The 18,751-nt window shown below is 38.7% G+C and overlaps 1 protein-coding gene across 3 annotated transcripts in view; it reads right to left on the bottom strand.

Moving 5' to 3' along the window:
- The window catches only part of Stau2 (staufen double-stranded RNA binding protein 2), a 248,340-nt gene that overhangs the window by 55,289 nt on the left and 174,300 nt on the right, over window positions 1–18,751 (bottom strand). The window lies entirely within an intron of this gene.

Below are 18,751 nucleotides of genomic sequence, written 5' to 3'. Positions count from 1 at the left end.
AATTAAAGTTCTCTTTACAAGTAAGATACAAAGGTTCAATAGGTACAAAGTATAACACAAAAGCATAAAAACCAATTAGTGTTTTATAATAAATCATAATCTATATTAACTGATTATGATGAAACATTTCAGAAAAATCAGTGATCTTAAACTTTCTTACATAAACTTTCTTACATAATTTGTCTGGAAAATACAAGAAAAAAAATTTACGGCAAAATATTTCACCCAAGCCAACCAATTTTAGATTCTTAGCAAACTGGCTGTACTCAATAAATATGGGAATGAGTACAAAGTTTACCACAAACATTTTTTACTTGTTGGTAAACTGGGATAGTCATAGTCTCTGATAGAGCAAAAATTTTTAATTACTTTGATTTATAAATATCATTTCAATTTCCAAATAAAATTATAGGTCTCAAGTTAAAACAAACAAACAAACAAACCAGTATTAGTATGCCTGTATCTTTAAAGTCCTTTTGACCGTATATCTAGTTGCAAATGTTCAAAGGCAAAAATGGATTCAGGTTTCCTGTTTAGAAAACTACATTCATCATAATGTAGCCTTTGATCATACAGGCCTCAAGGAAATACAGTTGTAATAAAGGAGACAAAGCGATAATAAATTGCTCCATAGCAAAGGTAGAATGACCATCCAATTAAGCCATAACTTTAAAAATCACCTTGAGGTTAAACTGAGAAGAAATACGAGGAAAGGCCAATTAAAGACTGGTCTTCTTGACCTAGGGCCCCCTTGGCAGCCATGAAAGACTCAGCTACCTAAACTCTTTCACAATTTCATTTGTGGGCTGCTTTTAATAATATCTCATACCTCAGCAGAGGAAATAAGGGATCCTTTAAAAGAAGGGAAAAAAAAAAAACTATACCAGGCTATCAAAATCTTTTCTAAGAAAAATAAACTAATCAAGATTGATCTCCTGGGGCTCTCAGAAATTCACCAATTCCAAATGTTAACACTGGTTTCAAAAGGGAAGAAAGCAACAAAGTTTCCTGAGAATCCAGTTCCTAATAATTCATCCTGATGTGCACAGGAGTTAGTGACAACAATGTTTTGTAAAAATACATTTAATTATTATTGAAAATGAATGCTAACTTATTTCTTTCCTTTAAGAAAAAAAATCTAACTTTGTCTTTCCCATATACTAAGAATTCTGGGTCGATTTTATCCATCAATACTCCAGTGAACAGCTTTTAAAAATAGACTAGATATAGCTCCCATAAAGACACCATATCCTGAGCCATCCTAGAGGAATGACTGCACTCAGAGCAGCAGGATTTCAGGATCTCAGAGACAGTCTGAGTCCCAGAAACTCTTCCATCTAGGAGCTCAGGATCACAGGATCACAGGATCACAGGATCACAGAGACATCTGGACTCTTAGGAGTTCTGACACAAGCAAGATAACTGGAAAGACAGGCTCCAGTCAGAGAAAACCCTGGACACCCTACCACACTGGAAAAGCAGGATTCACAATTAAAATCACATCTCATGATGATGATAGAAGACTTTAAGAAGGACAGGAGAACACAGGTAAACAGGTAGAAATCCTTAAAGAAGAAACACAAAAATCCTTTAAAAAATTGCAAGAAAACACAACCAAACAGGTGAAAAGTATTAAACAAAACAATCCAGGATCTAAAAATAGAAGTAGAAACAAAAAAAAAACAAACAAACAAAAAAACAAACAAACAAACAAACAAAAAAAAAAAAAAAAAAAAAACCATCTCAAAGGGAGACTACCCTGAAGACAGAAAACCTAGGAAAGATATCAGGAGTCATAGATGCAAGCTCACCACCAGAATACAAGAGAGAATCTCATGTGCAGAAGATACCATGGAAAACATTGACACAACTGTCAAAGAATGCAAAATGCAAAAAGCTCCTAACCCAAAACATCCAGGAAATCCAGGACACAATGAGAAGACCAAACCTAAGAATAATAGGTATAGATGAGAGTGAAGATTCCCAACTTAAAGGGCCAGTAAATATCTTCAACAAAATTATAGAGAAAACTTTCCCAACCTAAAAAAAGAGATGCCCATGAACATACAAGAAGCCTACAGAACTCCAAATAGACTAGATCAGAAAAGAAATACACCCCGTGACATAATAATCAAAACATCAAATGCACACACACACACACAAAAATACTAAAAGCAATAAGGGAAAAAGGTCAAGTAATATTTAAAGGCAGACCTATCAGAATTACACCAGGCTTCTCACCAGAGACTATAAAAGCCAGAAGATCCTGGGCTGATATCATAAAGACCCTAAGAGAACACAAATGCCAGCCCAGACTACTATACCCAGCAAAACTCTCAATCACTATTGATGGAGAAACCAAGATATTTCATGACAAAACCAAATTTACACAATATCTTCCTACAAATCCAGCCCCACAAAGGATAATAAATAGAATACTCTATATCAGAAGAAGGGAAACTACAACCTAGAAAAAGCAAGAAAATAATATTCCAACAACCCCCCAAAAAGATAACTACACAATATAATTCCACTCTACCTCTAATAACAAAAATAACAGGAAGCAACAATCATTTTTCCTTAATATCTTTTAACATCAATAGACTCGATTCCTCAATAAAAAGAAGTAGACTAATGGGCTGAATACGTAAACAGGACCCAGAATTTTGCTGCACACAGGAAACGTACCTCAGTGACAAAGATAGACACTACCTCAGAGTAAAAGGACGGAAAACAATTTTCCAAGCAAATGGTCCCATAAAACAAGCTGGAGTACCATTCTAATATCGAATAAAATCAACTTTCAACAAAAAGTTATCAAAAAAGATAAAGAAGGGCACTTCATACTTGTCAAGGAAAAAATCTACCAAGATGAACTCTTAATTCTGAACATCTGTGCTCCAAATGCAAGGGCACCCACTTTCATAAAAGAAACTTTACTAAAGTTTTCAAATCACATACTGTGACTCACAAAATAATAGTGGGAGATTTCAACACCCCACTCTCAGCAATGGACAGATCATGGAAACAGACACTAAACAGAGACACAGTGAAACTAACAGAAGTTATGAACCAAATAGATTTAACAAATATCTATAGAACATTTCCTCCTAAAACAAAATAATATACCTTCTACTCAGCACCTCATGGTACATTCTCCAAAATAGACCATATAATTGGTCACAAAACAGGCCTCAAAAAATACAAAAAGATTGAAATAATCCCACGCATCCTATAGGATCACCATGGACTAAAGCTGGTCTTCAATAATAAAAAAACAATGGAAAGTCCACATACATGTGGAAACTGAACAATGTTCTACTCAATGATGACTTGTTCAAGGAAGAAATAAAGAAAGAAATTAAACACTTTTTAGAATTTAATGAAAATGAAGACTTGTCATACCAAAACTTATGGGACACAATGAAAGCAGTGTTAAGAGGAAAATTCATAGCTCTAAGTGCCTACAAAAAGAAACTGGAGAGAGCATACACTAACAACTTGACAGCACACCTGAAAGCTCTAGAACAAAAAGAAGCAAATATACCCAAGAGGAGTAGACGGCAGGAAATAAACTCAGAGCTGAAATCAACCAAATAAAAAGAGAAAGAACTATACAAATATTAACAAAACCAGGAGAAACTCAACAAGATAGATAAACCCTTAGCCAGACTAACCAGAGGGCACAGAGATAGTATCCAAATTAATAAACTCAGAACTGAAAAGGGAAACATAACAACAGAAACTGAGGAAATTCAAAAAAAATCATCAGATCCTACTACAAAAGCCTATACTCAACAAAACTGGAAAATCTGGATGAAATGGACAATTTTCCAGACAGATACCAGGTAGCAATATTAAATCAAGAGCAGATAAACAACCTAAAGAATCCCATATCCCCTAAAGAAATAGCAGCAGTCATTAAAAGTCTCTCCACCAAGAAAAGCCCAGGACCAGATGGTTTTAGTGCAGAATTCTATCAGACCTTCAAGGAAGACCTAATACCAATTCTCTTCAAACTATTCCACAAAATAGAAACAGAAGGAATACTACCCAATTTGTTCTATGAAGCCACAATTATGCTCACACCTAAATCACCCAAAGACACAAAAAAGAAAGAAATCTTCAGACCAATCTTCCTTATGAATATTGAAGCAAAAATATTCAATAAAATTCTCACAAACCAAATCGAAGAATACTTCAAAACAATCATCCATCATGATCAAGTAGGCTTTATTCCAGGAATGCAGGGATGGTTCAATATTTGAAATCCATCAATGTAATCCACTATATAAACAAACTCAAAGAAAAAAACACACAATCATCTCACTAGATGCTCTGAAAGCATTTGACAAAATTCAGCATCCCTTTATGGTAAAAGTCTTGAAAAGATCAGGAATTCAAAGCCCATACCTTAACATAGTAAAAGCAATATACAGCAAACCAGTAGCCAACATCAAACTAAATGGAGAGAAACTTGAAGCAATCCCACTAAAATCAGGGACTAGACAAGGCTGCCCACTCTCTCCCTACCTATTCAATATAGTACTGGAAGTCCTAGCCAGAGCAATTAGACAACAAAAGGAAGTCAAAGGGATACAAATAGGAAAGGAGGAAGTCAAAATTTCACTATTTGCAGATGATATAATAGTATACTTAAGTGACCCCAAAACTTCAACTAGAGAACTCCTAAAACTTCAGTAAAGTAGCTAGATATAAAATCAACTCAAACAAATCAGTAGCCTTCCTCTACTCAAAAGATAAACAGGCTGAGAAAGAAATTAGGGAAATGATACCCTTCACAATAGTCACAAATAATATAAAATATTATTGAATCTTGGTGTGAATCTAACCAAGCAAGTGAAAGATCTGTATGACAAGAACTTCAAGTCTCTGAAGAAAGAAAGTGAAGAAGATCTCAGAAGATAGAAAGATCTCCCGTGCTCATGGATTGGCAGGATTAATATAGTAAAAATGGCCATCTTGCCAAAAGCAATTTACAGATTCAGTGCAATCACCATCAAAATTCCAAATCAATTCTTCATAGAGATAGAAAGAGCAATTTGCAAATTCATTTGGAATCAAAAAAAAAAAAAAAAAAAAAAACAAACCAAAAAACAAAAAACAAAAAAAACAAACCCAGGATAGTGAGAACTATTCTCAAGAATAAAAGAATTTCTGGGGTATAACAGAATATTTCCCCCAATACAGTTTACAAGAAACTTGGTAATCGGGGAGGAGCTAATGTGGGAGGAGTAAGGAGAGGAAGAGGAGGAGCTAGGAAGGAGGAAAGATGATGGAGAACCACTCCTGGGTCAATAACAATCCTGGGTAACGACTTATATCTTAAGGTAAGATATTGAGAAACAACTCTAATTGTGTGGGCAAATTGTTAATTGAGCATTACCAGATATATATAAAGCCTTTGGATAATAATTAACCATTAGAGTATCATTTCTACCTGGTACTTCATGGATGGCTGGATGGTCTGGGCTCAGCTAAGCATTGGCAGAGCCATCTCCCATGCTGGTGTCATGTGGGTGCCAGGGGTAGCACATCTGGCCAGTCAGAGGTGAGAACATACCTCTGCTCATGGCCTCAGGCCTTGCCTAGTTAGGAACATGGTGGCCCCATATGAAAATGTTCATGTATCTCCACCAGTCAAAGATAGTTGTTATATCTAGGTTGGGTAGTGGGTTACACCTCTGATTGAACAATACCAAACTTATAAAGCCTATGATTAACATTTTTTTAAAAATGTATAAATGCAAAAGGGAAAAAGGGGGCATGGGATAGGGGTTTTCTAAGGGGGGGGGGAATGAGGAAAGGGGATAGCATCTGAAGTATAAATAAAATATCTAATAAAAAAAATTTCCAAAAATAAATAAATAAATAAATTTAAAAAAAAAAGAAAAGCCAGAGTGGGTCATGCCGATTTAAATTTAGCCATAACACTGGGGGAATCACCATCCCTGACCTCAAGCAATAGTGATAAAAACTCTATGGTATTGGTACAGAGACAGGCAGGAAGATCAATGGAATACAACTGAAGACCCAGAAATCAACCCACACACCTATGGTCACTTGATCTTTGACAAAGGAGCTAAAATTGTCCAGTGGGAAAAGGACAGCGTTTTCAAGAAATGGTGCTGGTTCAACTGGAGGTCAGCATGTAGAAGAATGCAAATTAATCCATTCTTATCTCCTTGTACAAAGCTGAAGTCCAAGTGGATAAAAGACTTTCACATAAAACCAGACACACTGAAAGTAATAGAAGAGAAGGTGGGGAAGAACCTCAAACACATGGGCATAGAGGAAAAGTTCCTGAACAGAACACCAATGGCTTATGCTCTAAAATCAGGAATTGACAAATGAGACCTCATAAAATTGCAAAGCTTCCCTAAGGCAAAGGACACTGTCAATAGGACAAAACAGCAACCAACAGATTGGGAAAAGATCATTACCAATTCTACATCCAATAGAGGGCTAATATCCAATGTATACAAAGAACTGAAGAAATTATACTCTAGACAATCAAATAACCTGATTAAAAATGGGGTACAGAGCTAAACAAAGAATTCCCAACTGAGGAGACTCGAATGGCTGAGAACCACCTAAAGAAATGTTCAACATCCTTAATCATCAGGGAAATGCAAATCAAAACAACCCTGAGATTCCACCTCACACCAGTCAGAATGGCTAAGATCAAAAACTCAGGTGATAGCAGATGCTGGTGAGGATGTGGAGAAAGAGGAACACTCCTCCACTGTTGGTGGGATTGCAAGCTGGTACAACCTCTCTGGAAATCAGTCGGGCGGTTCCTCAGAAAAGTGAACATAGAATTACCTGAGGACCCAGCTATACCACTCCTGGGCATATACCCAGAAGATGCTCCAACATATAACAAGGACACATACTCCACTATGTTCATAGCAGCCTTATTTATAATAGCCAGGAGCTTGAAAGAACCCAGATGTACTTCAAATGAGGAATGGATACAGAAAATGTGGTACATTTACACAATGGAGTATTACTCAGCTATTAAAAACAATGAATTCATGAAATTCTTAGGCAAATGGATGGAACTAGAAAATATCATCCTGAGTGAGGTAACCCAATCACAAAAGAACACACAGGGTATGTACTCACTGATAAATTGGATATTAGCCCAAAAGCTTGAAATAGCCAAGATTCAACTCACAGACCACATGTAGCTCATGAAGAAGGAAGACCAAGTGTGGGTGCCTCAATCCTACTTAGAAGGAGAAAGAAAATACTCATGGGCACAAATATGGAGACCAAGTGTGGCACAGAAACTGAAGGAGGGGCCATCTGGAGACCATTCCACCTGGGTATCCATCCCATGTGCAGTCACCAAAGGTAGACGCTGATGTGGATGCCAGGAAGTTCATGCTGACAGGAGCCAGATATAGCTCCTTAGAGGTCTGCCAGAGCCTGACATATACAGAGGTGGATGCTCACAGCTAACCATTGAACTGATCATGAGGTTCCCAATGGAGGAGTTAGAGAGAAGACTGAAAGAGCTGAAGGGGTTTGTGGTCCCATGGGGAAAGCCACAATACCAACCAACCAGAGCTCCCAGGGTCTAAACCACCAGCCTGGGAGCACATATGGAGGGACTCATGGCTCCAGCTGTATATGTAGGGGAGGATGGCCTTGTGGTACATAGGTTAGAGAGGAGATCCTTCTTCCAGTGAAGGCTGTATGTGCCAGTGTGGGGGAATTTGATGGTGGGGAGGTCTGAGTGGATGGGTGGGTGGGGCACATCCTCATGGAAGCAGGAGGAGGATGGGATAAGGGGTCTGGGCAGGAGGGAAATGGGGAAAGGGAATAACATCTGAAATGTAAATAAAATATCCAATAAAAAAAAGACAGAAAAAAAGACATTTTTCTTTCTTTGCCTAAAGAGGACCTGACCATTAAGTAGTAATCTTCCATTTTCCCCAATGTCCCTCTTTCCGTCTCTATAGATTGCCTGTTGTGAAACGTCTGTGTAGTTGGGTCTTCATGGCTGTCTTCCTTCATTAACATATTTTCAGGTTTCATCAGTGTTGTACCGTGTCTCAATACGTTACTGCTTTTTCTGCCAAATGCTGTTCCATTATTGATATACCACATTTTATTTTTCTGTTAGCTGACAGACATTTAAATTACTTTGTAGCTGTTGTGTCTCAGACTTTCATAAACATTTATGTGCAAAAAAGAGAATAGACTAGATATATTACTCTTAGAAATATTTTCCATAGAAGGAACTGATTAAATTTATTTTAAATTTATTATTTTTTAAAACCCAAGAATGTAATTAGCAAACCCACAAAACAAAGAGGACATTTCCTCTCTTTTTAAGCGCACTAGCCAGTGACTTCTTAAGGTCTTTGATATTATTATTGAGAAAATGAAAAATGACAAAATACAGTAGTTATACAATTTCTTCTCGCTTTAAAGCGCTCTTCCTGCTTCTTCTAAGTTGCACATCAAAGCATAGTTTACTATAAAAGCCACATACGACCAACAGTTAAGTACCAGTGAAGGAGGCCTTTGTGCATGGCACCACCACTGTCCGATGATCTCTCCTGGTTTAGCAGTCTGAGTTTAACTACTTCATGATGAATAAGGCAGGGTGAAAACGACTTGAGTTTCAGCCCATAAAGCAGGCTTCAGGCCTGCAAATCTGGTCATCAGCCTTAGATTGGCCATCGTGGGCAATGTAGTTTGGGTTTTAAAGTGTCATAGTACGTCATGAAATCTCAATAATTTACACTGAAAATACCATTTACCCTGCCAACTGCAAGCAAGATTATATAACGGAAGTGCACGTAGCTCAAGCTGAAAGACAGCAAGCTGACTGCCAGAGGACCTGGAGCCCTGGAGTTTTACAGAAAGTTTTTGGGAGAATTAGCATGTGCTCACATTAAGCAAGAAAGATTCCACTTGTTAACAGCAGTGGGTCTATTGTTCAAGAAGAAATAAATTCATATGATTCATTATGAAAGTGGGGGGATTCTTTTTGGCATTCTGCACAGAAAATCTCAAAAAAGACACAGGTATTTAAAAAAAAAAATTCCACATACTTTTACTACTACAACCTTTGTTAATTTTCTACAGTTCTCTGCTCCAGTAACTTGAAAGTCATTTCCTTAAGAAAACAGCTGACAGACAGCTTGAGTGACTGATTGGATTGTGTCCTCACTTTGTTTTTCTCAGAGGCCTGGCTTTAAGAGAGATGTTAGTAGAAATGACAGCCAGGGAGCTTTGCATAAGATTTCATTTCTGTTCAAAGACAAGCTAATGTAACCTCACCATGGGGCCATCAAATTGACAAATGGACACCGTGCATCCCTCTGCCTCCCACTGAAACCTGAGAGCCTGATTTATACAATTTTCTCCCTATACATGGAGAAGACTTCGTGCTGCTAGGCTGTGTAATGGGTTGATCTTTTGATTCTTTGCATGTAATGAAATCTGATAAGATGGCTGTGAAAAGCACCACAAAGAAAAACCCAAGCTAATGAACATATAAAACCACACTCAGGTCCTTTAAAACCTGAGTAAGCACAGAAAGGGACAGCCGGATGATGGTGAGATGTAGCAGTTCTCATGTCAAGGAGGAATGGCTTTTCCTTATGGGTCGCAGCTCTAAGGAGCTTCTCCTGCTCAAGCAAGTCAGTGTGTGTCACATCCTGCTGGCCTTGCTGCTGCCGTCAGGTTTTGCTGGGCTTTCGTTCTATACCAAAGAATTCTGTTATTTTATTGAAAGATTCCCTAGGAAGCTGAGTACTTTTCTTTTTAAAGAGGGGGGAATTTAAGGAATTTTAACTACTATGCAGAGAGTTACCAATCCCATCTGGAGATATAAACACATCTATGACCTAAAGCATCTAGGAAACAAAAATAAAATTGGGAGCTTAAGGAAAATGAAATCTCCTGCTTTACAGTCAGTATAACTTCTTGTTCCAAGCATGGTGTTCAAAGGAACCATTTTAAAAAAGGAATTCAGGGGACAGCATGCTCTTTAGCCACGGCTGACCTGCACACTGCCTGCAGGTTAAGAATGCTTCCAAACAGACAGAAGAACCATCAGATGCGAGTGTAACGTGTGTAAATGTTGAATGAAGTAGAACTTAGGCTTATATTTACTTTGCTGTTGTCACAAATAAAAAAAAGCACGTAGGAAAACATGGCATGCTGAACAGAATAGACCTCAACAGCTGCTGATGTGGTGACACGGAGAACCCTGAGGAGACATCCTGCTGAATTAACGTTTTGGAAATGTTAAAAAGGAACTTCAAACAGGCCTTGTTTAGCAGGCTCAGTGGGGCTCATGTGAAGGCTAGCAGAGCAGTCACTCAGCCATGAATCAAGCTTGTCAGTAGTTGCCTATTTTCTCAACAGGTGACTCAGACAGGCACAGTCCAGCCCTCATGTTTCTGTGTGTGGGCTCCTGCTCTTTCCCTGGGAAGGAAGGCACAGTTTGCAGGCCTGGGAAATGGCAGTTCCTGAGGCTTAGCTACATGTGAAAAAATTTGTACTTTTGTCTTTTGCTAGTTCAAAACAACCACCACCACCACCACCACCACCACCACCACCACCACCACCATCACTACCTAGCTGGGTCATATTTTAAATCTACTGATATTCAAGTGTAGCCGGATCCTAAGGTGGAGTCTGGAGCAGAGTCCATGAAGAAATTAAATTAGACAAGCATACAGACCCTTCAAGAGAACAATGGTTGGACCTCGAGAGCTACAGATGAGTGAGTTGGATCCTTTGTCAAAGGTCACATGGATAAACGGTGTCTTTTCTTCTATTATTTTATCTTTTGCAAAATCAGCATTAGGTTTCTTGTAGCAATGTGAAAGCATCCAAGAGCAGAAATCATTAAACTGAGGAAAACCTCCCTCCCCCATCTCTCCTCCTCACATCAGCACCACCACGTTTTGTTTTGCTCTTTTCTTTCTTTGTCCTTAAACAGGCCACAGAGAAATAGAATTAATGGAAAATTCCTTCCATCCACCACCAAAAAATTACGGTGTGTGTGGGGAGGTCCAGTATCAAGCTTTGTTTTTAACTTTAGCATTTAAGAGTTTAGTACAAACACAGAGTACAGGAAAAAAAAAAATGAAGTGTCTCATTGTGACTGGCTCAGCCAGTGTTGTGAACCAGGCCACACAGGCTACTATTATGTCAGAAAATTACCAGGTAGCCATCAGATTAGCCTAGTCTGCTCTCTATTGTTGAAGGACTTCTCACTTGTTTTGGACCGCCTAAGCACAGAGTTCAGTGAGAGTTCTCACAGACCAGTTCAGCCTTGGGCTGCCGCATTCACCTACCCCTCTAGCAATGCAAGTACTGCAAGCTGACTAGGGGCTGGAAGCTGAGGTTTGACAAGTCACCTTCTACTGGCAAGATGCTGCCTATGTAAGTTCCCTGTTGAAAATGCTTTCTCCATGATTCAGAAGAAAAAATCAGAATGAAAAGTAAATTCCAGCCCCATAAGCACATGCAACCTTCTGGAGGCCCAAGGTCATCTCTCCTTTGAGTCTTTATTAATCCCCGTTTACTAAAATTTACTTTTTAGAGATTTAGGTATTCTCGTGGTACAAGGAAACAGGTACTGGAAAGGTGTATAGAGTGTACAAGACAGATTAGACTTCCATATATCAAAATGAAAAATACGTTCATCCTTTGACCTGGCATTCCTACATAGAGATATTAACCCTGGGGAGATAATTCAACAAGTGGGAAGAGATACACGTGACATGTTTGCTCCTGGCAGCTTTAGTATTAAAAAGCTGGAGAACAAGGCAATAAGAAAATAAAGGTATAGCAGTATGCATGCAGCTCCCCAAAGCTGCCAACACTTTATTCTCTATAAAACCACAGCGATACCAGCATAGCGATCAAGCAAGCAACAGAGAGGCCATGAATAGACCCATGCTTATTTAGTCACTTGGTTTTTAACAAAATGCAAGGAAATCCAATTGTGCTTCAATAACTGAACATCTGTAGGGGGTACAAATCTCAGTCTTTCCATTGGCCTCTGTGTTGCCAATGATGTGCAGGGACGAGAATCTGCCTTCCTCCTTGGTGAGACTATCAAACAGTGTCGTATGTAAATATACAGGTACTATATGTCTAGCCATTTTCACTTTGAGACTGAGCTAAGAGAAATGAGACCACCTTGGAGGAGGGCTTGTGTAAGAATGTTCACAGCATTTGTATTCACAATAGTTGGGAAGGAGAAACAACTCAGGTGTCTATGAAAAAAGACATGGACAAGCAAACTGAGTCTATAACACACAGCACTATTCCATAGCAGAAATAGATAAATTATGCTACACTCAATAGGGATGAACCCCCAAACACTCTGCTAAGTAATCATCATTACAGCACACATCCCAGACAAGCTCAGGAATGTGAATTTCTTTTATTGCCAAAAACCATATGCGGTGGAAAATACCGCACCGATGGCTGCCTTTTGAAGGTGGTACCGCTGGGATTTACTGCACAGGGAGCTGAGGGGCCTGCCTACTGTGATTACTGAGGGGGCTGCCTGCCTACTGTGATGTTACTGAGGGGCCTGCCTATTGTGATGTTAGTGTTTTACATCCTCACAGGAGCTTCAGTCTCACAAGCAGGTGAGCAGACTTTTGCCAACTGGTACATTCCATATTTCACATTTTTATCTCGAGAAGAAAAAGAACCATAAGCAAATATTGAACTGAAGTTAAAGACCCGTGTGCTGAAGTTCTGTGGGTGGCTGAGAACACACAGATTTCCACCTGCCAGGCATCAGGGGCCAGGGGAGATTAGTGGAGACTAGCTTAGATGGGACATGTAATGAGCACATATAGCCAAATCCTGTCTGTGGGCAGATGTGATGTTATCAGGGAAAACCCCTTCCATTTCTCTGTAAATGGTTATTGACATCTGTATGTTTTGGAATTTAATATCTGTACCACACGTTTTAGGAGACAACTGTATAGCATTTGAGTAAAACTGAGTATTAAGGTGGATGAAAGTGGGGGCAGATCTGTCTTCTGGAATGGAACAGACATTTCCCAGTCAGAAGCATCTCCCTCTTTACTCCCTGCCCTGCCCTACTGCACACTTGCAATTGTAGGCTGATTACAGTAAGCATGTATAAGTTCAAATTAACATTTTCCCAAACTGACATTTCCACTTCTATTCCTAGTAATTCGAAATAAAACATGGAACATTAAAATTATTCTATGGCAAATATCAAAGGCTATCATATAATTAAAGTTTCCCTAGTTGATTGAGTGCCAAAGTTTTTCATACTTTTCAATCAAACAAAAGTGCAACGGTTTTATACTCTATCAAAAAATCTAAGTCATAGCTCTGAGTGAGTTTTTAAGAATTGCCTAGAATATTAATAAAATCTAAGGCACTTGAAGTGTAACTAGATACATTAAAATTATTAAAATGTAGCACAAGTTTGGTTAACAAATAGCATTTACATTTTCGTTGGTAACTAACTTACATACATGCAGAGGACTGTAACAGTTTCGAATTGTGTTGAGTTGAAGTAGAGAAGCACGGATCACAAGACATTTCAAAGCTTTCAGACGGTGTGTAACCAGAACACAGCCTCAGAGTTCATCGTAGGTTCAGATTTAAAACCTAACCCAAGGGCTGGAGAGCTGGCTCAGTGTTACTCTTTAAGAAGACCAGATTTGAGTTCTAGTACCCATATGGTGGCTCATGACCATCTGTAATTTCAGCCCCAGGGCACCCAAAGAACTGTCCTGCTCTCCATGGGCACTAGGCATACACGTGGGACATACATACATACATACATACACACACACACACATGCAGGCAAAACACCCATATACATAAAAATCATAGAATAAATGTAAAAAAATAATTTATGCTTTGATTCATTTAGTCTAAGTTACTTGGACTAAGTAATTAAAGGATTTCATATTACTGAATCACAACAAATATAAATTAATATTCAATTATTGGCAACTTACAATTGGGAAAGGCCATCTTCATTAAGAAAAATGATGCAAAGGCAGTAATTTCTAGTTGAGAAGCATACTATATAAGCCACTAGCTATGGACTCTCCCTAAATGCCCATGACTTAGTTATCACTTGCATCCACTCGCTATGCACTACCCTAATGACTACAACAAGACTGTTACTTGCATCTACAAACAGGCTTAACTTGTTTTACTTTGCTCTCAAGACAGTGTCTCATAGAGGCCAGGCTGGTTCTGAACTTGTTACAGAGCCAAGGGTCCTCTAGAATTCCTGATTTTCCTGCCTCTGTCTCCTAAGTACTGGGATTACAAGCAAATGCGACCACAGCCAGAGGCTCCTTAAGTTTTCAAGTATTGATTGCACAAGCATAAACAGATATTATCTCAATTAGCAATACGTGTGTTACACCAAACATTACAAAAATCACACGACTGTCCTCCCTGATACTGCCATAATCCCCTGACCACTGACTTTTATAACAGGACAGCAAAGCAGAACACTTGAGTATTTATCATTATAATTATATGAGTGATTTAAACAAAACAAGTAAATAAACTATTCTGCTGCTTTATCAAAATATAAAAAATTTTTTTTCAAATATCTAAAACTTGGTCCACTATACATTGTGAACAGTAATGATGCCAATGTGTACCTATAAATGGCAATGGAACATATTGATTCATCAAGGACTAAAGAAAGACACACTGTGTTTATAAATCTGCCAATAGGAAAATCACGCCAGCTTCGGTTAACCTTCTAGCGATCTACATTAAAGAGACATCCAGCTGAGCTGCCCAGCCACATACTGACCTGTTTCTGGAGGAAAGTAGGCAAATATTAGTGCCATGTTGTCACCTACAATTCATCCAGGTAATATATATTTGTGCACATATACACATGCACATGTGTGTATGAGCAAATATAATCAAAGGAAACGAAGGTAACAACTTAAGGGTATTGGGGGCATGGGAGGGGTTCTAGAGAGAGTAAGTGGGAGGGAAGGAGATGGGGAGAAGAATATAATCCTATTAATTTAAAACATTTTTAAAAAATCTATAAAAGTTAAAAAAAAAAAAAAAGAAATACACCCAAAGCAAATCAGCCTGCTAAATATAAGATCAAAATATCAAGTCTCAGCCTCCATGTTTTTCAATGATCCCATAAAATCTAAGCCTGGGCCTGGTAAGGGAGTGTGACAGTTAATTTTTGTGTCAACTTGGCTGGGCTGTGGTGCCAGCCTGCTCGGCCAGACACTGGTTTAGATCTTCCTGTGAAAGTGTCTTGTAGCTGTGTTAGCATTTCCAATCAGTCCGATCAGCCTTCATGAAAGGAGGGGTTCCTCACAGCCTTTCAGAGAAAAGCTGAGGATTCCTGGAGAGGAAGGAATTCTACCTAAAGGAATTAAGCCTATAGCATGCTAAAGCTAGACGCACCCTGAAGACTGAATCCTCAAGACCACAGCATCAACTCTGCCTGCTTCCAGACAGCAGCCTACATTATAGACTCTGGGCTCTCAGAACCAGGTGCAATAATAAAATCAATCTCTCCCCTCTAAAGAAACAGGTTCTTATCGATACAAATAAAGATGTGAAGACGTCAGAGCGTGATCAACACTGCCACACACAGAAGTGGTTGATACACAAAAGGAACCAAAGCTCCCAGGACAAAACCAGGAGTCAAGAGAAGACAAAGAGCCAAAGGCATCCGGTGGTTCAAGTCAGACGGGCTCATAAGGAGAGAAGCGATCCTAAGAACTGACTGGACAGCAGGAAGCTGAAGTGGGGCCTTGTCTGTGGAAGGTGTAGAACATAGGAAACTGTGGCCAAGACAGTTAAAATGATGGCCGGGAAAAAAAAAAATCACACTGCTCCATCTGCCAGGAAGTAAGAAGGAAGAGGGAACAGAGTTTGGCAGCCAAGGAGGAGGAAATTGTACTATAGTTCTAGGCAGAGGCAGGGATGAAGGAAAGGATGGGGGAAAGGAGCCACTGAAGAAGATAAAGGGAGATTTGTGGGAAACTAAATCCCAGCACTAAAAAGGTTTTCCTAGGAGATGGGCTTTGAGCACGGGGCAGAGAATAGATAGCTTCAATTAGAAAGAAAACACCTTCGTCGAGACAGAAAAACATTCTTTTTAAAACTGTGTGCAAACAGAGTTCCTTGTCTTTATCTTAGTAATTATTCATTTTTTCTCAGGGAATTCAGAGGGAGCAATCACCGACTCTAATTATACTCGTGTGTGTGTGTGTGTGTGTGTGTGTGTGTGTGTGTGTGCGCGTGCGCACCCGCGTGCGCGCTAAAAAATGAGATTAAAGAAAAAGATGATGAGCGCCATTCTCTGTCAGCCCACCACTCAGCTAGTATGGAGGATGTGTAGTTGCTAAATAGAACATTTTAGCTATTTTTATTTCTACAGTTAAATATTCATAATAGGCAATAGTATATAATAGAAAATCTTTAGGAAAATATGCTTATTTCTACCAGAAATAATAAAAAAAACATTTATAGCCATCTATTTTTAAAAACTTGAATAAAATTTTAAACAGCAGCACTAAACTGAGGTTTTTTTGTTTGGTTGTTTGTTTTTGGTTGTTTGTTTTGTTTCCATTCACTTGTTTGTTGGAATAAAAGTTCTATGTGTAGACCTGGCTGTCCTGGAAATCGATCTGTAGATCAAGCTGGTCTTGAACTCACAGAGATTTTCCTGCCTCTACCACCCAAGGGCTGGGATTAAAGGCATGTGCCATCATTGCCTGGCTAAAATGAAGTTTCTAATACATAGTCTGCTTGTGTTTTCAACTTTAGCAACAACAGAGCAGTGTTATAATACACGGCTATTAAAGGGTAGCACAGAATAACTGTAGTACGCTCAAATGTCTCTGTCTCTGAACTCGAGAGCAGTCTTGAGATTAACCTGTGTCTTCTTTTGTTTTCTTACCTGTGACTATTAAAGCAATGATAAAAACACTGCGTGATTTTTTCATAACTTTTGAAGTAATTTACAGGTTTTCTCCCATTCTAATAACGAGGAGATGAGTGGGTGGAAAGGGAATCTTTAGCTTCCAACGAAGCATTAACTAAACCAACAGGACAACTTTACTCTGTCCACAAGTGTTTTATTGTAACAGCAATCTTCAAAAGCAAAACAAAGGATCCCAGTATGCTTGGACTTTAAAACGTAAATAACCAATTTACTGCACCACTAACGATACACAATAGATGTCTTTGCAGGACCCACTCGGGCAGATGTCATCTGCCATAACTTCAAAGGGACAAATTTGGTAATGAGGAAATACTTCTTTTGTGCAAACTTTCCTTCTTAAAAATTGCCAAAAGTCTCTTAGTGAGATGGATACTAAATAAGAGTCTTGAATCCTCATTAAAGTTTTATTTACTAAAACAAAGAACACAGTATTCTAGGTATCCAAATTGTATCTTAAGTAATATTATGCTTTTCAATGAAAATACAAAGAAAACGACTATTAGTGGCAAAGTGTGGTCTATTTCAGAATTGTGTGTTTATACCCAACGTCTTAAGATGTTAAAAATCGATTGCATTTTTATCATGTCTCATGCTCCCAGCAGCCTCCAGATGCCTTATAGACAGATTCTTGGTATATCTTCCATGGCATGCATAAACTAAATGATTCTTGGACTCCAAACTTTAAAGATAAAAGCCCTCCATGAGAAGCCTACAGTGAGGTTCCATGTTCCTTAAGGAAGAATTGTAGACTTCTCTTTGCCTTTATTTGACTATCACAGAACTCACAAGTTTTAGCTTTTGTCAGAGGCGGGGGTGGCGCATAAAAAAAAAATTAAGAAGTATTTCTGAAAGTCTATTTAATGAAATTATTGATCCTTGACCAAGACCATATGTCATTACTGTTTGGGCCACAAATGTCACCAGAAATATAAATGTAAATTAAGATATTTTCAGTCATTTGTTGTTTGTCTCTAGGATTAACTAATGCTGGGAAAGTACCTATTATCCCACAAAGGAACAAGAAGGAAGCTTCATTTTCTTATGGCAACTGATGTGGTGTCCAAAAGCAAGACTCTGGAGACCAACCCTGGGTCTTCTCCAGTGGTGTTCTCCAAATTGGAAACTTTATGGCTAGTACTTCAGAAGCAGAGTGCTGTGTATAAGATCAAACATTGTAAACAGAAGAAAATCTGTAACACAAAAAGTGTCTTGGCCTATGACAAATAGAGGCTTCAGATCCATACGCACATATCGTCACAGTGCCATATACGCGTACGGCATTTAATAAAAAAAAGTTTTTGCGTGAATTAGCTTTTGGGTTATCTTTTACTCTAGATTACTCTTTTTTGAATAGTTACTGAAGGAGAAAAAAACAAAACCCTGCTACAGCGTAACATTTTAAAAGGAAACAACAGAAGCGATTAATCTCCCGGTTAGCAGGGAGAGCTGCAACAATACAGTTTGAGGTACTGAGCCACTACCTTGATGGAGAGGCGTCTTAACTACAGGCGGACAGGAGCACATAGTGAAGCTTGCAGGATGCATCGCTTGGCATAAAATGCCATGGCACCTGAAGGTGCTTTATAATGCAGTTTTGCTGAGTATATCCTTATCACTCTATTGAAGTGACCAAATTTTAAATCCTCCAAGTCAGTGAGCCAAGGCTCATTTCCTGGATGACACAGAAGCCTCTGTTGTGAGTTCCTCTATCTACATAAATGGAGGAGCCTAGAACAA

Source organism: Arvicanthis niloticus, chromosome 25 (genome assembly GCF_011762505.2).
Source record: "Arvicanthis niloticus isolate mArvNil1 chromosome 25, mArvNil1.pat.X, whole genome shotgun sequence".
NCBI lineage: Eukaryota > Metazoa > Chordata > Mammalia > Rodentia > Muridae > Arvicanthis > Arvicanthis niloticus.
The sequence above is the reverse complement of the archived record's forward strand: the minus strand, read 5'-3'. Positions and strand labels throughout refer to the sequence as shown.